The sequence below is a fragment of the Nothobranchius furzeri genome, chromosome 1, assembly GCF_043380555.1.
Source record: "Nothobranchius furzeri strain GRZ-AD chromosome 1, NfurGRZ-RIMD1, whole genome shotgun sequence".
Classification (NCBI taxonomy): Eukaryota; Metazoa; Chordata; class Actinopteri; order Cyprinodontiformes; family Nothobranchiidae; genus Nothobranchius; species Nothobranchius furzeri.
Window position 1 is genome coordinate 17,439,979 of NC_091741.1, and position 18,102 is coordinate 17,458,080.

Consider the following 18,102-nt stretch of genomic DNA (forward strand, 5'->3'; position numbering starts at 1 on the left):
TCTCTCCTGGAGGCGCTCAGTCAGAACCAGAGGTGACATGTGGCAAGATGCTCCTCGGGGCGCGTCTTGCTTGGGCCTCTCTCCTGGAGGCCCTCTGTCAGACCCAGTGTTGACATGTGGCAAAACGCTCCTCCGGGCGCAACTTGCTTGGGCCTCTCTCCTGGAGGCCCTCAGTCAGACCCATTGTTGACATGTGGCAAGACGCTCCTCGGGGCGCGTCTTGCTTGGGCCTCTCTCCTGGAGGCGCTCAGTCAGACCGAGTGCTGACATAAGGCAAGACGCTCCTCGGGGCGCGTCTTGCTGGGGCCTCTCTCCTGGAGACGCTCAGTCAGACCCAGTGCTGACATGTGGCAAGACGCTCCTCGTGGCGCGTCTTGCTTGGGCCTCTCTCCTGGAGGCGCTCAGTCAGAATGAGTAGTGACATGTGGCCTGACGCTCCTCGGGGCGCGTGTTGCTTGGGCCTCTCTCCTGGAGGCGCTCAGTCAGACCAAGTGGTGACGTGTGGCAAGACACTTCTCGGGGCGCGTCTTGCTTGGGCCTCTCTCCTGGAGGCCCTCTGTCAGACCCAGTGTTGACATATGGCAAGACACTCCTCGGGGCGCGTCTTGCTTGGGCCTCTCTCATGGAGGCCCTCTGTCAGACCCAGTGTTGACATGTATCAAGACGCTCCTCAGCGCGCGTCTTGCTTTGGCCTCTCTCCTGGAGGCGCTCAGTCAGACCGAGTGCTGACATGTGGCAAGACGCTCCTCGGGCCGCGTGTTGCTTGGGCTTCTCTCCTGGAGGCCCTCAGTCAGACCCATTGTTGACATGTGGCAAGACGCTCCTCTTGGCGCGTCTAGCTTGGGCCTCTCTCCTGGAGGCGCTCAGTCAGACCGAGTGCTGACATGTGGCAAGACGCTCCTCGGGGCGCGTCTTGCTTGGGCTTCTCTCCTGGAGGCGCTCAGAAAGACCCAGTGTTGACATGTGACAAGACGCTCCTCGGGGCACGTCTTGCTTGGGCCTCTCTCCTGGAGGCGCTCAGTCAGAACCAGAGGTGACATGTGGCAAGACGCTCCTCGGGGCGCGTCTTGCTTGGGCCTCTCTCCTGGAGGCCCTCTGTAGGACCCAGTGTTGACATGTGGCAAGACGCTCCTCCGGGCGCATCTTGCTTGGGCCTCTCTCCTGGAGGCCCTCAGTCAGACCCATTGTTGACATGTGGCAAGACGCTCCTCGGGGCGCGTCTTGCTTGGGCCTCTCTCCTGGAGGCGCTCAGTCAGACCGAGTGCTGACATAAGGCAAGACGCTCCTCGGGGAGCGTCTTGCTGGGGCCTCTCTCCTGGAGGCGTTCAGTCAGACCCAGTGCTGACATGTGGCAAGACAGCTCCTCGGGGCGCGTCTTGCCTGGGCCTCTCTCCTGGAGGCGCTCAGTCCGACTTAGTAGTGACATGTGGCCTGACGCTCCTCGGGGCGCGTCTTGCTTGGGCCTCTCTCCTGGAGGCGCTCAGTCAGACCCAGTGGTGACATGTGGCAAGACACTCCTCGGGGCGCGTCTTGCTTGGGCCTCTCTCCTGGAGGCCCTCTGTCAGACCCAGTGTTGACATGTGGCAAGACGCTCCTCGGGGCGCGTCTTGCTTGGGCCTCTCTCCTGGAGGCGCTCAGTCAGAATGAGTAGTGACATGTGGCCTGACGCTCCTCGGGGCGCGTGTTGCTTGGGCCTCTCTCCTGGAGGCGCTCAGTCAGACCAAGTGGTGACATGTGGCAAGACACTTCTCGGGGCGTGTCTTGCTTGGGCCTCTCTCCTGGAGGCCCTCTGTCAGACCAAGTGTTGACATGTGGCAAGACACTCCTCGGGGCGCGTCTTGCTTGGGCCTCTCTCATGGAGGCCCTCTGTCAGACCCAGTGTTGACATGTGTCAAGACGCTCCTCAGGGCGCGTCTTGCTTTGGCCTCTCTCCTGGAGGCGCTCAGTCAGACCGAGTGCTGACATGTGGCAAGACGATCCTCGGGCCGCGTGTTGCTTGGGCTTCTCTCCTGGAGGCCCTCAGTCAGACCCATTGTTGACATGTGGCAAGATGCTCCTCGGGGCGCATCTTGCTTGGGCCTCTCTCCTGGAGGCCCTCAATAAGACCCATTGTTGACATGTGGCAAGACGCTCCTCGGGGCGCGTCTTGCTTGGGCCTCTCTCCTGGAGGCGCTCAGTCAGACCGAGTGCTGACAAAAGGCAAGACGCTCCTCGGGGCGCGTCTTGCTTGGGCCTCTCTCCTGGAGGCGGTCAGTCAGACTGAGTAGTGACATGTGGCCTGACGCTCCTCGGGGCGCGTCTTGCTTGGGCCTCTCTCCTGGAGGCGCTCAGTCAGACCCAGTGGTGACATGTGGCAAGACACTCCTCGGGGCGCGTCTTGCTTGGGCCTCTCTCCTGGAGGCCCTCTGTCAGACCCAGTGTTGACATGTGTCAAGACGCTCCTCGGGGCGCGTCTTGCTTGGGCTTCTCTCCTGGAGGCCCTCAGTCAGACCCATTGTTGACATGTGGCAAGACACTCCTCGGGGCGCGTCTTGCTTGGGCTTCTCTCCTGGAGGCGCTCAGACAGATCCAGTGTTGACATGTGACAAGACGCTCCTCGGGGCGCGTCTTGCTTGGGCCTCTCTCCTGGAGGCGCTCAGTCAGAACCAGAGGTGACATGTGGCAAGACGCTCCTTGGGGCGCGTCTTGCTTGGGCCTCTCTCCTGGAGGCCCTCTGTCAGACCCAGTGTTGACATGTGGCAAAACGCTCCTCCGGGCGCAACTTGCTTGGGCCTCTCTCCTGGAGGCCCTCAGTCAGACCCATTGTTGACATGTGGCAAGACGCTCCTCGGGGCGCGTCTTCCTTGGGCCTCTCTCCTGGAGGCGCTCAGTCAGACCGAGTGCTGACATGTGGCAAGAAGCTCCTCGGGGCGCGTCTTGCTTGGGCCTCTCTCCTGGAGGCGCTCATTCAGACCCAGTGTTGACATGTGGCAAGACGCTCCTCGGGGCGCGTCTTGCTTTGGCCTCTCTCATGGAGTCCCTCTGTCAGACCCAGTGTTGACATGTGTCAAGACGCTCCTCGGGGCGCGTCTTGCTTTGGCCTCTCTCCTGGAGGCGCTCAGTCAGACCGAGTGCTGACATGTGGCAAGAAGCTCCTCGGGGCGCGTCTTGCTTGGGCTTCTCTCCTGGAGGCCCTCAGTAAGACCCATTGTTGACATGTGGCAAGACGCTCCTCGGGGCACGTCTTGCTTGGGCCTCTCTCCTGGAGGTGCTCAGTCAGACTGAGTAGTGACATGTGGCCTGACGCTCCTCGGGGCGCGTGTTGCTTGGGCCTCTCTCCTGGAGGCGCTCAGTCAGACCAAGTGGTGACATGTGGCAAGACGCTCCTCGGGGCGCGTCTTGCTTGGGCCTCTCTCCTGGAGGAGCTCAGTCAGACCGAGTGCTGACATGTGGCAAGACGATCCTCGGGCCGCGTGTTGCTTGGGCTTCTCTCCTGGAGGCCCTCAGTCAGACCCATTGTTGACATGTGGCAAGACGCTCCTCGGGGCGCATCTTGCTTGGGCCTCTCTCCTGGAGGCCCTCAATCAGACCCATTGTTGACATGTGGCAAGACGCTCCTCGGGGCGCGTCTTGCTTGGGCCTCTCTCCTGGAGGCGCTCAGTCAGACCGAGTGCTGACAAAAGGCAAGACGCTCCTCGGGGCGCGTCTTGCTGGGGCCTCTCTCCTGGAGGCGTTCAGTCAGACCCAGTGCTGACATGTGGCAAGACGCTCCTCGGGGCGCGTCTTGCTTGGGCCTCTCTCCTGGAGGCGGTCAGTCAGACTGAGTAGTGACATGTGGCCTGACGCTCCTCGGGGCGCGTCTTGCTTGGGCCTCTCTCCTGGAGGCGCTCAGTCAGACCCAGTGGTGACATGTGGCAAGACACTCCTCGGGGCGCGTCTTGCTTGGGCCTCTCTCCTGGAGGCCCTCTGTCAGACCCAGTGTTGACATGTGTCAAGACGCTACTCGGGGCGCGTCTTGCTTGGGCTTCTCTCCTGGAGGCCCTCAGTCAGACCCATTGTTGACATGTGGCAAGACACTCCTCGGGGCGCGTCTTGCTTGGGCTTCTCTCCTGGAGGCGCTCAGACAGATCCAGTGTTGACATGTGACAAGACGCTCCTCGGGGCGCGTCTTGCTTGGGCCTCTCTCCTGGAGGCGCTCAGTCAGAACCAGAGGTGACATGTGGCAAGACGCTCCTCGGGGCGCGTCTTGCTTGGGCCTCTCTCCTGGAGGCCCTCTGTCAGACCCAGTGTTGACATGTGGCAAAACGCTCCTCCGGGCGCAACTTGCTTGGGCCTCTCTCCTGGAGGCCCTCAGTCAGACCCATTGTTGACATGTGGCAAGACGCTCCTCGGGGCGCGTCTTGCTTGGGCCTCTCTCCTGGAGGCGCTCAGTCAGACCGAGTGCTGACATAAGGCAAGACGCTCCTCGGGGCGCGTCTTGCTGGGGCCTCTCTCCTGGAGGCGCTCAGTCAGAACCAGAGGTGACATGTGGCAAGACGCTCCTCGGGGCGCGTCTTGCTTGGGCCTCTCTCCTGGAGGCCCTCTGTCAGACCCAGTGTTGACATGTGGCAAAACGCTCCTCCGGGGCGCAACTTGCTTGGGCCTCTCTCCTGGAGGCCCTCAGTCAGACCCATTGTTGACATGTGGCAAGACGCTCCTCGGGGCGCGTCTTGCTTGGGCCTCTCTCCTGGAGGCGCTCAGTCAGACCGAGTGCTGACATAAGGCAAGACGCTCCTCGGGGCGCGTCTTGCTGGGGCCTCTCTCCTGGAGGCGCTCAGTCAGACCCAGTGCTGACATGTGGCAAGACGCTCCTCGGGGCGCGTCTTGCTTGGGCCTCTCTCCTGGAGGCGCTCAGTCAGACCCAGCGTTGACATGTGGCAAGACGCTCCTCGGGGCGCGTCTTGCTTGGGCCTCTCTCATGGAGGCCCTCTGTCAGACCCAGTGTTGACATGTGTCAAGACGCTCCTCGGGGCGCGTCTTGCTTTGGCCTCTCTCCTGGAGGCGCTCAGTCAGACCGAGTGCTGACATGTGGCAAGAAGCTCCTCGGGAAGCGTCCTGCTTGGGCTTATCTCCTGGAGGCCCTCAGTAAGACCCTTTGTTGACATGTGGCAAGACGCTCCTCGGGGCGCGTCTTGCTTGGGCCTCTCTCCTGGAGGCGCTCAGTCAGACTGAGTAGTGACATGTGGCCTGACGCTCCTCGGGGCGCGTGTTGCTTGGGCCTCTCTCCTGGAGGCGCTCAGTCAGACCAAGTGGTGACATTTGGCAAGACGCTCCTCGGGGCGCGTCTTGCTTGGGCCTCTCTCCAGAAGGCCCTCAATCAGACCCAGTGTTGACACGTGGCAAGACGCTCCTCGGGGCGCGTCTTGCTTGGGCCTCTCTCCTGGAGGCGCTCAGTCAGAATGAGTAGTGATATGTGGCCTGACGCTCCTCGGGGCGCGTGTTGCCTTGGCCTCCCTCCTGGAGGCGCTCAGTCAGACCAAGTGTTGACATGTGGCAAGACACTTCTCGGGGCGCGTCTTGCTTGGGCCTCTCTCCTGGAGGCGCTCAGTCAGAATGAGTAGTGACATGTGGCCTGACGCTCCTCGGGGCGCGTGTTGCTTGGGCCTCTCTCCTGGAGGCGCTCAGTCAGACCCATTGTTGACATGTGGCAAGACGCTCCCCGGGGCGCATCTTGCTTGGGCCTCTCTACTGGAGGCCCTCAATCAGACCCATTGTTGAAATGTGGCAAGACGCTCCTCGGGGCGCGTCTTGCTTGGGCCTCTCTCCTGGAGGCGCTCAGTCAGACCGAGTGCTGACAAAAGGCAAGACGCTCCTCGGGGCGCGTCTTGCTGGGGCCTCTCTCCTGGAGGCGTTCAGTCATACCCAGTGCTGACCTGTGGCAAGACGCTCCTCGGGGCGCGTCTTGCTTGGGCCTCTCTCCTGGAGGCGGTCAGTCAAACTGAGTAGTGACATGTGGCCTGACGCTCCTCGGGGCGCGTCTTGCTTGGGCCTGTCTCCTGGAGGCGCTCAGTCAGACCCAGTGGTGACATGTGGCAAGACACTCCTCGGGGCACGTCTTGCTTGGGCCTCTCTCCTGGAGGCCCTCTGTCAGACCCAGTGTTGACATGTGTCAAGACGCTCCTCGGGGCGCGTCTTGCTGGTGCTTCTCTCCTGGAGGCCCTCAGTCAGACCCATTGTTGACATGTGGCAAGACACTCCTCGGGGCGCGTCTTGCTTGGGCATCTCTCCTGGAGGCGCTCAGACAGATCCAGTGTTGACATGTGACAAGACGCTCCTCGGGGCGCGTCTTGCTTGGACCTCTCTCCTGGAGGCGCTCAGTCAGAACCAGAGGTGACATGTGGCAAGATGCTCCTCGGGGCGCGTCTTGCTTGGGCCTCTCTCCTGGAGGCCCTCTGTCAGACCCAGTGTTGACATGTGGCAAAACGCTCCTCCGGGCGCAACTTGCTTGGGCCTCTCTCCTGGAGGCCCTCAGTCAGACCCATTGTTGACATGTGGCAAGACGCTCCTCGGGGCGCGTCTTGCTTGGGCCTCTCTCCTGGAGGCGCTCAGTCAGACCGAGTGCTGACATAAGGCAAGACGCTCCTCGGGGCGCGTCTTGCTGGGGCCTCTCTCCTGGAGACGCTCAGTCAGACCCAGTGCTGACATGTGGCAAGACGCTCCTCGTGGCGCGTCTTGCTTGGGCCTCTCTCCTGGAGGCGCTCAGTCAGACCCAGTGTTGACATGTGGCAAGACGCTCCTCGGGGCGCGTCTTGCTTGGGCCTCTCTCATGGAGGCCCTCTGTCAGACCCAGTGTTGACATGTGTCAAGACGCTCCTCGGGGAGCGTCTTGCTTTGGCCTCTCTCCTGGAGGCGCTCAGTCAGACCGAGTGCTGACATGTGGCAAGAAGCTCCTCGGGGCGCGTCTTGCTTGGGCTTCTCTCCTGGAGGCCCTCAGTAAGACCCATTGTTGACATGTGGCAAGACGCTCCTCGGGGCGCGTTTTGCTTGGGCCTCTCTCCTGGAGGCGCTCAGTCAGACCAAGTGGTGACATTTGGCAAGACGCTCCTCGGGGTGCGTCTTGCTTGGGCCTCTCTCCAGAAGGCCCTCAATCAGACCCAGTGTTGACACGTGGCAAGACGCTCCTCGGGGCGCGTCTTGCTTGGGCCTCTCTCCTGGAGGCGCTCAGTCAGAATGAGTAGTGACATGTGGCCTGACGCTCCTCGGGGCGCGTGTTGCTTGGGCCTCTCTCCTGGAGGCGCTCAGTCAGACCAAGTGGTGACATGTGGCAAGACACTTCTCGGGGCGCGTCTTGCTTGGGCCTCTCTCCTGGAGGCCCTCTGTCAGACCCAGTGTTGACATGTGGCAAGACACTCCTCGGGGCGCGTCTTGCTTGGGCCTCTCTCATGGAGGCCCTTTGTCAGACCCAGTGTTGACATGTGTCATTAGCACTTATGGTTTTTAAATGGCACCCAGAATTATGTTGCACGAAGCACAATTTCACATCATTCTGGGTTCTTTTGTGTGAAAACAAGGTCCAATCAGGCTGAAATGTTACAGGAAGGTAGAATCTATTGAGTTGTAAGTGATCTGAACGTTTCATGATGATAGCACTTTCCTAAGGGGGTCAAACCATGTCCCAACGGTCACCGGGCCTGGTGTCACTTTAAAGAAGCAGTCCAGTTACACCTTTGTGGGCTTATAACTTGGCTTCTGAATGTCCTAGAGAGGTTAGGTTTGTTTTAGTGTTCTCCAATCAACAGCCCCTACAACCACAAAAAGGAATGGAGTCATTAGCACTTATGGTTTGTAAATGGCACCCAGAATTATGTTACACGAAGCACAATTTCACATCATTCTGGGTTCATTTGTGTGAAAACAAGGTCCAATCAGGCTGAAACGTTACAGGAAGGTAGAATCTATTGAGTTGTAAGTGATCTGAACGTTTCATGATGATAGCACTTTCCTAAGGGGGTCAAACCATGTCCCAAAGGTCACCGGGCCTGGTGTCACTTTAAAGAAGTAGTCCAGTTACAACTTTGTGGGCTTATAACTTGGCTTCTGAATGTCCTAGAGAGGTTAGGTTTGTTTTAGTGTACTCCAATCAACAGCCCCTACAACCACAAAAAGGAATGGAGTCATTAGCACTTAAGGTTTGTAAATGGCACCCAGAATTATGTTGCACGAAGCACAATTTCACATCATTCTGGGTCCATTTGTGTGAAAACAAGGTCCAATCAGGCTGAAACGCTACAAGAAGGTAGAATCTATTGAGTTGTAAGTGATCTGAACGTTTCAAGATGATCGCACATTCCTATAGGGAGTAAAACCATGTCCCAAAGGTCACCGGGCCTGGTGTCACTTTAAAGAAGTAGTCCAGTTACACCTTTGAGGGCTTATTACTTGGCTTCTGAATGTCCCAGAGAGATCAGGTTTGATTTAGTGTACTCCAATCAACAGCCCCTACAACCTCAAAAAGGAATGGAGTCATTAGCACTTATGGTTTTTAAATGGCACCCAGAATTATGTTGCACGAAGCACATTTTCACATCTTTCTGGGTTCATTTGTGTGAAAACAAGGTCCAATCAGGCTGAAATGTTACAGGAAGGTAGAATCTATTGAGTTGTAAGTGATCTGAACGTTTCATGATGATAGCACTTTCCTAAGGGGGTCAAACCATGTCCCAAAGGTCACCGGATCTGGTGTCAATTTAAAGAAGTAGTCCAGTTACACCTTTGTGGGCTTATAACTTGTCTTCTGAATGTCCTAGAGAGATCAGGTTTGTTTTAGTATACTCCAATCAACAGCCCCTACAAACACAAAAAGGAATGGAGTCATTAGCACTTATGGTGTTTAAATGGCACCCAGAATTATGTTGCACGAAGCACAATTTCACATCATTCTGAGTTCATTTGTGTGAAAACAAGGTCCAATACGGCTGAAATGTTACAGGAAGGTAGAATCTATTGAGTTGTAAGTGATCTGAACGTTTCATGATGATAGCACTTTCCATAGGGGGTCAAACCATGTCCCAAAGGTCCCCGGATCTGGTGTCAATTTAAAGAAGTAGTCCAGTTACACATTTGTGGGCTTATAACTTGGCTTCTGAATGTCCAAGAGAGATCAGGTTTGTTTTAATGTACTCCAACCAACAGCCCCTACAACCACAAAAAAGAATGGAGTCATTAGCACTTATGGTTTGTAAATGGCACCCAGAATTATGCTGCACTAAGCACAATTTCACATCATTCTGGGTTCATTTGTGTGAAAACAAGGTCCAATCAGGCTGAAACGTTACAAGAAGGTAGAATCTATTGAGTTGTAAGTGATCTGAACGTTTCATGATGATCGCACATTCCTATAGGTGGTCAAACCATGTCCCAAAGGTCACCGGGCCTGGTGTCACTTTAAAGAAGTAGTCCATTTACACATTTGAGGGCTTATAACTTGGCTTCTGAATGTCCTAGAGAGATCAGGTTTGTTTTAGTGTACTCCAATCAACAGCCCCTACAACCTCAAAAAGGAATGGAGTCATTACCACTTATGGTTTTTAAATGGCACCCAGAATTATGTTGCACGAAGCACAATTTCACATCATTCTGGGTTCTTTTGTGTGAAAACAAGGTCCAATCAGGCTGAAATGTTACAGGAAGGTAGAATCTATTGAGTTGTAAGTGATCTGAACGTTTCATGATGATAGCACTTTCCTAAGGGGGTCAAACCATGTCCCAAAGGTCACCGGATCTGGTGTCAATTTAAAGAAGTAGTCCAGTTACACCTTTGTGGGCTTATAACTTGGCTTCTGAATGTCCTAGAGAGATCAGGTTTGTTTTAGTACACTACAATAAACAGCCCCTACAATCCAAAAAGGAATGGAGTCATTAGCACTTATGGTTTTTAAATGGCACCCAGAATTATTTTGCACAAAGCACAATTTCACATCATTCTGGGTTCATTTGTGTGAAAACAAGGTCCAATCAGGCTGAAACGTTACAGAAAGGTAGAATCTATTGAGTTGTAAGTGATCTGAACGTTTCATGATGATAGCACTTTCCTAAGGGGGTCAAACCATGTCCCAAAGGTCACCGGATCTGGTGTCAATTTAAAGTAGTCCAGTTACACATTTGTGGGGTAATAACTTGGCTTCTGAATGTCCTAGAGAGATAAGGTTTGTTTTAGTGTACTCCAATCAACAACCCCTACAACCACAAAAGGAATGGAGTCATTAGCACTTATGGTTTTTAAATGGCACCCAGAATTATGCTGCACTAAGCACAATTTCACATCATTCTGGGTTTATTTGTGTGAAAACAAGGTCCAATCAGGCTGAAACGCTACAAGAAGGTAGAATCTATTGAGTTGTAATCGATCTGAACGTTTCATGATGATAGCACTTTCCTAAGGGGGTCAAACCATGTCCCAACGGTCACCGGGCCTGGTGTCACTTTAAAGAAGCAGTCCAGTTACACCTTTGTGGGCTTATAACTTGGCTTCTGAATGTCCTAGAGAGGTTAGGTTTGTTTTAGTGTTCTCCAATCAACAGCCCCTACAACCACAAAAAGGAATGGAGTCATTAGCACTTATGGTTTGTAAATGGCACCCAGAATTATGTTACACGAAGCACAATTTCACATCATTCTGGGTTCATTTGTGTGAAAACAAGGTCCAATCAGGCTGAAACGTTACAGGAAGGTAGAATCTATTGAGTTGTAAGTGATCTGAACGTTTCATGATGATAGCACTTTCCTACGGGGGTCAAACCATGTCCCAAAGGTCACCGGGCCTGGTGTCACTTTAAAGAAGTAGTCCAGTTACAACTTTGTGGTCTTATAACTTGGCTTCTGAATGTCCTAGAGAGGTTAGGTTTGTTTTAGTGTACTCCAATCAACAGCCCCTACAACCACAAAAAGGAATGGAGTCATTAGCACTTAAGGTTTGTAAATGGCACCCAGAATTATGTTGCACGAAGCACAATTTCACATAATTCTGGGTCCATTTGTGTGAAAACAAGGTCCAATCAGGCTGAAACGCTACAAGAAGGTAGAATCTATTGAGTTGTAAGTGATCTGAACGTTTCAAGATGATCGCACATTCCTATAGGGAGTAAAACCATGTCCCAAAGGTCACCGGGCATGGTGTCACTTTAAAGAAGTAGTCCAGTTACACCTTTGAGGGCTTATAACTTGGCTTCTGAATGTCCCAGAGAGATCAGGTTTGTTTTAGTGTACTCCAATCAACAGCCCCTACAACCTCAAAAAGGAATGGAGTCATTAGCACTTATGGTTTTTAAATGGCACCCAGAATTATGTTGCACGAAGCACATTTTCACATCTTTCTGGGTTCATTTGTGTGAAAACAAGGTCCAATCAGGCTGAAATGTTACAGGAAGGTAGAATCTATTGAGTTGTAAGTGATCTGAACGTTTCATGATGATAGCACTTTCCTAAGGGGGTCAAACCAAGTCCCAAAGGTCACCGGATCTGGTGTCAATTTAAAGAAGTAGTCCAGTTACACCTTTGTGGGCTTATAACTTGGCTTCTGAATGTCCTAGAGAGATCAGGTTTGTTTTAGTATACTCCAATCAACAGCCCCTACAAACACAAAAAGGAATGGAGTCATTAGCACTTATGGTGTTTAAATGGCACCCAGAATTATGTTGCACGAAGCACAATTTCACATCATTCTGGGTTCATTTGTGTGAAAACAAGGTCCAATCAGGCTGAAACGTTACAGGAAGGTAGAATCTATTGAGTTGTAAGTGATCTGAACGTTTCATCATGATAGCACTTTCCTAAGGGGGTCAAACAATGTCCCAAAGGTCACCGGATCTGGTGTCAATTTAAAGAAGTAGTCCAGTTACACCTTTGTGGGCTTATAACTTGGCTTCTGACTGTCCTAGAGAGATCAGGTTTGTTTTAATGTACTCCAACCAACAGCCCCTACAACCACAAAAAGGAATGGAGTCATTAGCACTTATGGTTTGTAAATGGCACCCAGAATTATGTTGCACAAAGCACAATTTCACATCATTCTGGGTTCATTTGTGTGAAAGCAAGGTCCAATCAGGCTGAAACGTTACAAGAAGGTAGAATCTATTGAGTTGTAAGCGATCTGAACGTTTCATGATGATAGCACTTTCCTAAGGGGGTTAAACCATGTCCCAAAGGTCACCGGATCTGGTGTCAATTTAAAGAAGTAGTCCAGTTACACATTTGTGGGCTTATAACTTGGCTTCTGAATGTCCAAGAGAGATCAGGTTTGTTTTAATGTACTCCAACCAACAGCCCCTACAACCACAAAAAGGAATGGAGTCATTAGCACTTATGGTTTGTAAATGGCACCCAGAATTATGCTGCACTAAGCACAATTTCACATCATTCTGGGTTCATTTGTGTGAAAACAAGGTCCAATCAGGCTGAAACGTTACAAGAAGGTAGAATCTATTGAGTTGTAAGTGATCTGAACGTTTCATGATGATCGCACATTCCTATAGGTGGTCAAACCATGTCCCAAAGGTCACCGGGCCTGGTGTCACTTTAAAGAAGTAGTCCATTTACACATTTGAGGGTTTATAACTTGGCTTCTGAATGTCCTAGAGAGATCAGGTTTGTTTTAGTGTACTCCAATCAACAGCCCCTACAACCTCAAAAAGGAATGGAGTCATTACCACTTATGGTTTTTAAATGGCACCCAGAATTATGTTGCACGAAGCACAATTTCACATCATTCTGGGTTCTTTTGTGTGAAAACAAGGTCCAATCAGGCTGAAATGTTACAGGAAGGTAGAATCTATTGAGTTGTAAGTGATCTGAACGTTTCATGATGATAGCACTTTCCTAAGGGGGTCAAACCATGTCCCAAAGGTCACCGGATCTGGTGTCAATTTAAAGAAGTAGTCCAGTTACACCTTTGTGGGCTTAAAACTTGGCTTCTGAATGTCCTAGAGAGATCAGGTTTGTTTTAGTACACTACAATAAACAGCCCCTACAATCCAAAAAGGAATGGAGTCATTAGCACGTATGGTTTTTAAATGGCACCCAGAATTATTTTGCACAAAGCACAATTTCACATCATTCTGGGTTCATTTGTCTGAAAACAAGGTCCAATCAGGCTGAAACGTTACAGAAAGGTAGAATCTATTGAGTTGTAAGTGATCTGAACGTTTCATGATGATAGCACTTTCCTAAGGGGGTCAAACCATGTCCCAAAGGTCACCGGATCTGGTGTCAATTTAAAGTAGTCCAGTTACACATTTGTGGGGTAATAACTTGGCTTCTGAATTTCCTAGAGAGATAAGGTTTGTTTTAGTGTACTCCAATCAACAACCCCTACAACCACAAAAGGAATGGAGTCATTAGCACTTATGGTTTTTAAATGGCACCCAGAATTATGCTGCACTAAGCACAATTTCACATCATTCTGGGTTTATTTGTGTGAAAACAAGGTCCAATCAGGCAGAAACGCTACAAGAAGGAAGAATCTATTGAGTTGTAATCGATCTGAACGTTTCATGATGATAGCACTTTCCTAAGGGGGTCAAACCATGTCCCAACGGTCACCGGGCCTGGTGTCACTTTAAAGAAGCACTCCAGTTACACCTTTGTGGGCTTATAACTTGGCTTCTGAATGTCCTAGAGAGGTTAGGTTTGTTTTAGTGTTCTCCAATCAACAGCCCCTACAACCACAAAAAGGAATGGAGTCATTAGCACTTATGGTTTGTAAATGGCACCCATAATTATGTTACACGAAGCACAATTTCACATCATTCTGGGTTCATTTGTGTGAAAACAAGGTCCAATCAGGCTGAAACGTTACAGGAAGGTAGAATCTATTGAGTTGTAAGTGATCTGAACGTTTCATGATGATAGCACTTTCCTAAGGGGGTCAAACCATGTCCCAAAGGTCACCGGGCCTGGTGTCACTTTAAAGAAGTAGTCCAGTTACAACTTTGTGGGCTTATAACTTGGCTTCTGAATGTCCTAGAGAGGTTAGGTTTGTTTTAGTGTACTCCAATCAACAGCCCCTACAACCACAAAAAGGAATGGAGTCATTAGCACTTAAGGATTGTAAATGGCACCCAGAATTATGTTGCACGAAGCACAATTTCACATCATTCTGGGTCCATTTGTGTGAAAACAAGGTCCAATCAGGATGAAACGCTACAAGAAGGTAGAATCTATTGAGTTGTAAGTGATCTGAACGTTTCAAGATGATCGCACATTCCTATAGGGAGTAAAACCATGTCCCAAAGGTCACCGGGCCTGGTGTCACTTTAAAGAAGTAGTCCAGTTACAACTTTGTGGGCTTATAACTTGGCTTCTGAATGTCCCAGAGAGATCAGGTTTGTTTTAGTGTACTCCAATCAACAGCCCCTACAACCTCAAAAAGGAATGGAGTCATTAGCACTTATGGTTTTTAAATGGCACCCAGAATTATGTTGCACGAAGCACATTTTCACATCTTTCTGGGTTCATTTGTGTGAAAACAAGGTCCAATCAGGCTGAAATGTTACAGGAAGGTAGAATCTATTGAGTTGTAAGTGATCTGAACGTTTCATGATGATAGCACTTTCCTAAGGGGGTCAAACCATGTCCCAAAGGTCACCGGATCTGGTGTCAATTTAAAGAAGTAGTCCAGTTACACTTTTGTGGGCTTATAACTTGGCTTCTGAATGTCCTAGAGAGATCAGGTTTGTTTTAGTATACTCCAATCAACAGCCCCTACAAACACAAAAAGGAATGGAGTCATTAGCACTTATGGTGTTTAAATGGCACCCAGAATTATGTTGCACGAATCACAATTTCACATCATTCTGGGTTCATTTGTGTGAAAACAAGGTCCAATCAGGCTGAAACGTTACAGGAAGGTAGAATCTATTGAGTTGTAAGTGATCTGAACGTTTCATCATGATAGCACTTTCCTAAGGGGGTCAAACCATGTCCCAAAGGTCACCGGATCTGGTGTCAATTTAAAGAAGTAGTCCAGTTACACATTTGTGGGCTTATAACTTGGCTTCTGAATGTCCTAGAGAGATCAGGTTTGTTTTAATGTACTCCAACCAACAGCCCCTACAACCACAACAAGGAATGGAGTCATTAGCACTTATGGTTTTTAAATGGCACCCAGAATTATGCTGCACTAAGCACAATTTCACATCATTCTGGGTTTATTTGTGTGAAAACAAGGTCCAATCAGGTTGAAACGCTACAAGAAGGTAGAATCTATTGAGTTGTAATCGATCTGAACGTTTCATGATGATATTACTTTCCTAAGGGGGTCAAACCATGTCCCAACGGTCACCGGGCCTGGTGTCACTTTAAAGAAGCAGTCCAGTTACACCTTTGTGGGCTTATAACTTGGCTTCTGAATGTCCTAGAGAGGTTAGGTTTGTTTTCGTGTTCTCCAATCACCAGCCCCTACAACCACAAAAAGGAATGGAGTCATTAGCACTTATGGTTTGTAAATGGCACCCAGAATTATGTTGCACGAAGCACAATTTCACATCATTCTGGGTTCATTTGTGTGAAAACAAGGTCCAATCAGGCTGAAACGTTACAGGAAGGTAGAATCTATTGAGTTGTAAGTGATCTGAACGTTTCATGATGATAGCACTTTCCTAAGGGGGTCAATCCATGTCCCAAAGGTCACCGGGCCTGGTGTCACTTTAAAGAAGTAGTCCAGTTACAACTTTGTGGGCTTATAACTTGGCTTCTGAATGTCCTAGAGAGGTTAGATTTGTTTTAGTGTACTCCAATCAACAGCCCCTACAACCACAAAAAGGAATGGAGTCATTAGCACTTAAGGTTTGTAAATGGCACCCAGAATTATGTTGCACGAAGCACAATTTCACATCATTCTGGGTCCATTTGTGTGAAAACAAGGTCCAATCAGGCTGAAACGCTACAAGAAGGTAGAATCTATTGAGTTGTAAGTGATCTGAACGTTTCAAGATGATCGCACATTCCTATAGGGGGTAAAACCATGTCCCAAAGGTCACCGGGCCTGGTGTTTCTTTAAAGAAGTAGTCCAGTTACACCTTTGTGGGCCTTTAACTTGGCTTCTGAATGTCCTAGAGAGATCAGGTTTGTTTTAGTGTACTCCAATCAACAGCCCCTACAACCTCAAAAAGGAATGGAGTCATTAGCACTTATGGTTTTTAAATGGCACCCAGAATTATGTTGCACGAAGCACATTTTCACATCTTTCTGGGTTCATTTGTGTGAAAACAAGGTCCAATCAGGCTGAAATGTTACAGGAAGGTAGAATCTATTGAGTTGTAAGTGATCTGAACGTTTCATGATGATAGCACTTTCCTAAGGGGGTCAAACCATGTCCCAAAGGTCACCGGATCTGGTGTCAATTTAAAGAAGTAGTCCAGTTACACCTTTGTGGGCTTATAACTTGGCTTCTGAATGTCCTAGAGAGATCAGGTTTGTTTTAGTATACTCCAATCAACAGCCCCTACAACCACAAAAAGGAATGGAGTCATTAGCACTTATGGTGTTTAAATGGCACCCAGAATTATGTTGCACGAAGCACAATTTCACATCATTCTGGGTTCATTTGTGTGAAAACAAGGTCCAATCAGGCTGAAACGTTACAGGAAGGTAGAATCTATTGAGTTGTAAGTGATCTGAACGTTTCATCATGATAGCACTTTCCTAAGGGGGTCAAACCATTTCCCAAAGGTCACCGGATCTGGTGTCAATTTAAAGAAGTAGTCCAGTTACACATTTGTGGGCTTATAACTTGGCTTCTGAATGTCCTAGAGAGATCAGGTTTGTTTTAATGTACTCCAACCAACAGCCCCTACAACCACAATAAGGAATGGAGTTATTAGCACTTATGGTTTGTAAATGGCACCCAGAATTATGTTGCACGTTGCACAATTTCACATCATTCTGGGTTCATTTGTGTGAAAACAAGGTCCAATCAGGCTGAAACGTTACAAGAAGGTAAAATCTATTGAGTTGTAAGTGATCTGAACGTTTCAAGATGATCGCACATTCCTATAGGGGGTCAAACCATGTCCCAAAGGTCACCGGGCCTGGTGTCACTTTAAAGAAGTAGTCCAGTTACACCTTTGAGGGATTATAACTTGGCTTCTGAATATCCTAGAGAGATCAGGTTTGCTTTAGTGTTCTCCAATCAACAGCCCCTACAACCACAAAAAGGAATGGAGTCATTAGCACTTATGGTTTGTAAATGGCACCCAGAATTATGTTGCACGAAGCACAATTTCACATCATTCTGGGTTCATTTGTGTGAAAGCAAGGTCCAATCAGGCTGAAACGTTACAGGAAGGTAGAATCTATTGAGTTGTAAGTGATCTGAACGTTTCATGATGATAGCACTTTCCTAAGGGGGTCAAACAATGTCCCAAAGGTCACCGGGCCTGGTGTCACTTTAAAGAAGTAGTCCAGTTACACATTTGTGGGCTTATAACTTGGCTTCTGAATGTCCTAGAGAGATCAGGTTTGTTTTAATGTACTCCAACCAACAGCCCCTACAACCACAACAAGGAATGGAGTCATTAGCACTTATGGTTTGTAAATGGCACCCAGAATTATGTTGCACGTTGCACAATTTCACATCATTCTGGGTTCATTTGTGTGAAAACAAGGTCCAATCAGGCTGAAACGTTACAAGAAGGTAGAATCTATTGAGTTGTAAGTGATCTGAACGTTTCATGATGATAGCACTTTCCTAAGGGGGTCAAACCATGTCCCAAAGGTCACCGGATCTGGTGTCAATTTAAAGAAGTAGTCCAGTTACACATTTGTGGGCTTATAACTTGGCTTCTGAATGTCCTAGAGAGATCAGGTTTGTTTTAATGTACTCCAACCAACAGCCCATACAACCACAAAAAGGAATGGAGTCATTAGCACTTATGGTTTGTAAATGGCATCCAGAATTATGCTGCACGAAGCACAATTTCACATCATTCTGGGTTCATTTGTGTGAAAACAAGGTCCAATCAGGCTGAAACGTTACAAGAAGGTAGAATCTATTGAGTTGTAAGTGATCTGAACGTTTCATGATGATCGCACATTCCTATAGTGGGTCAAACCAGCTCCCAAAGGTCACCGGGCCGGGTGTCACTTTAA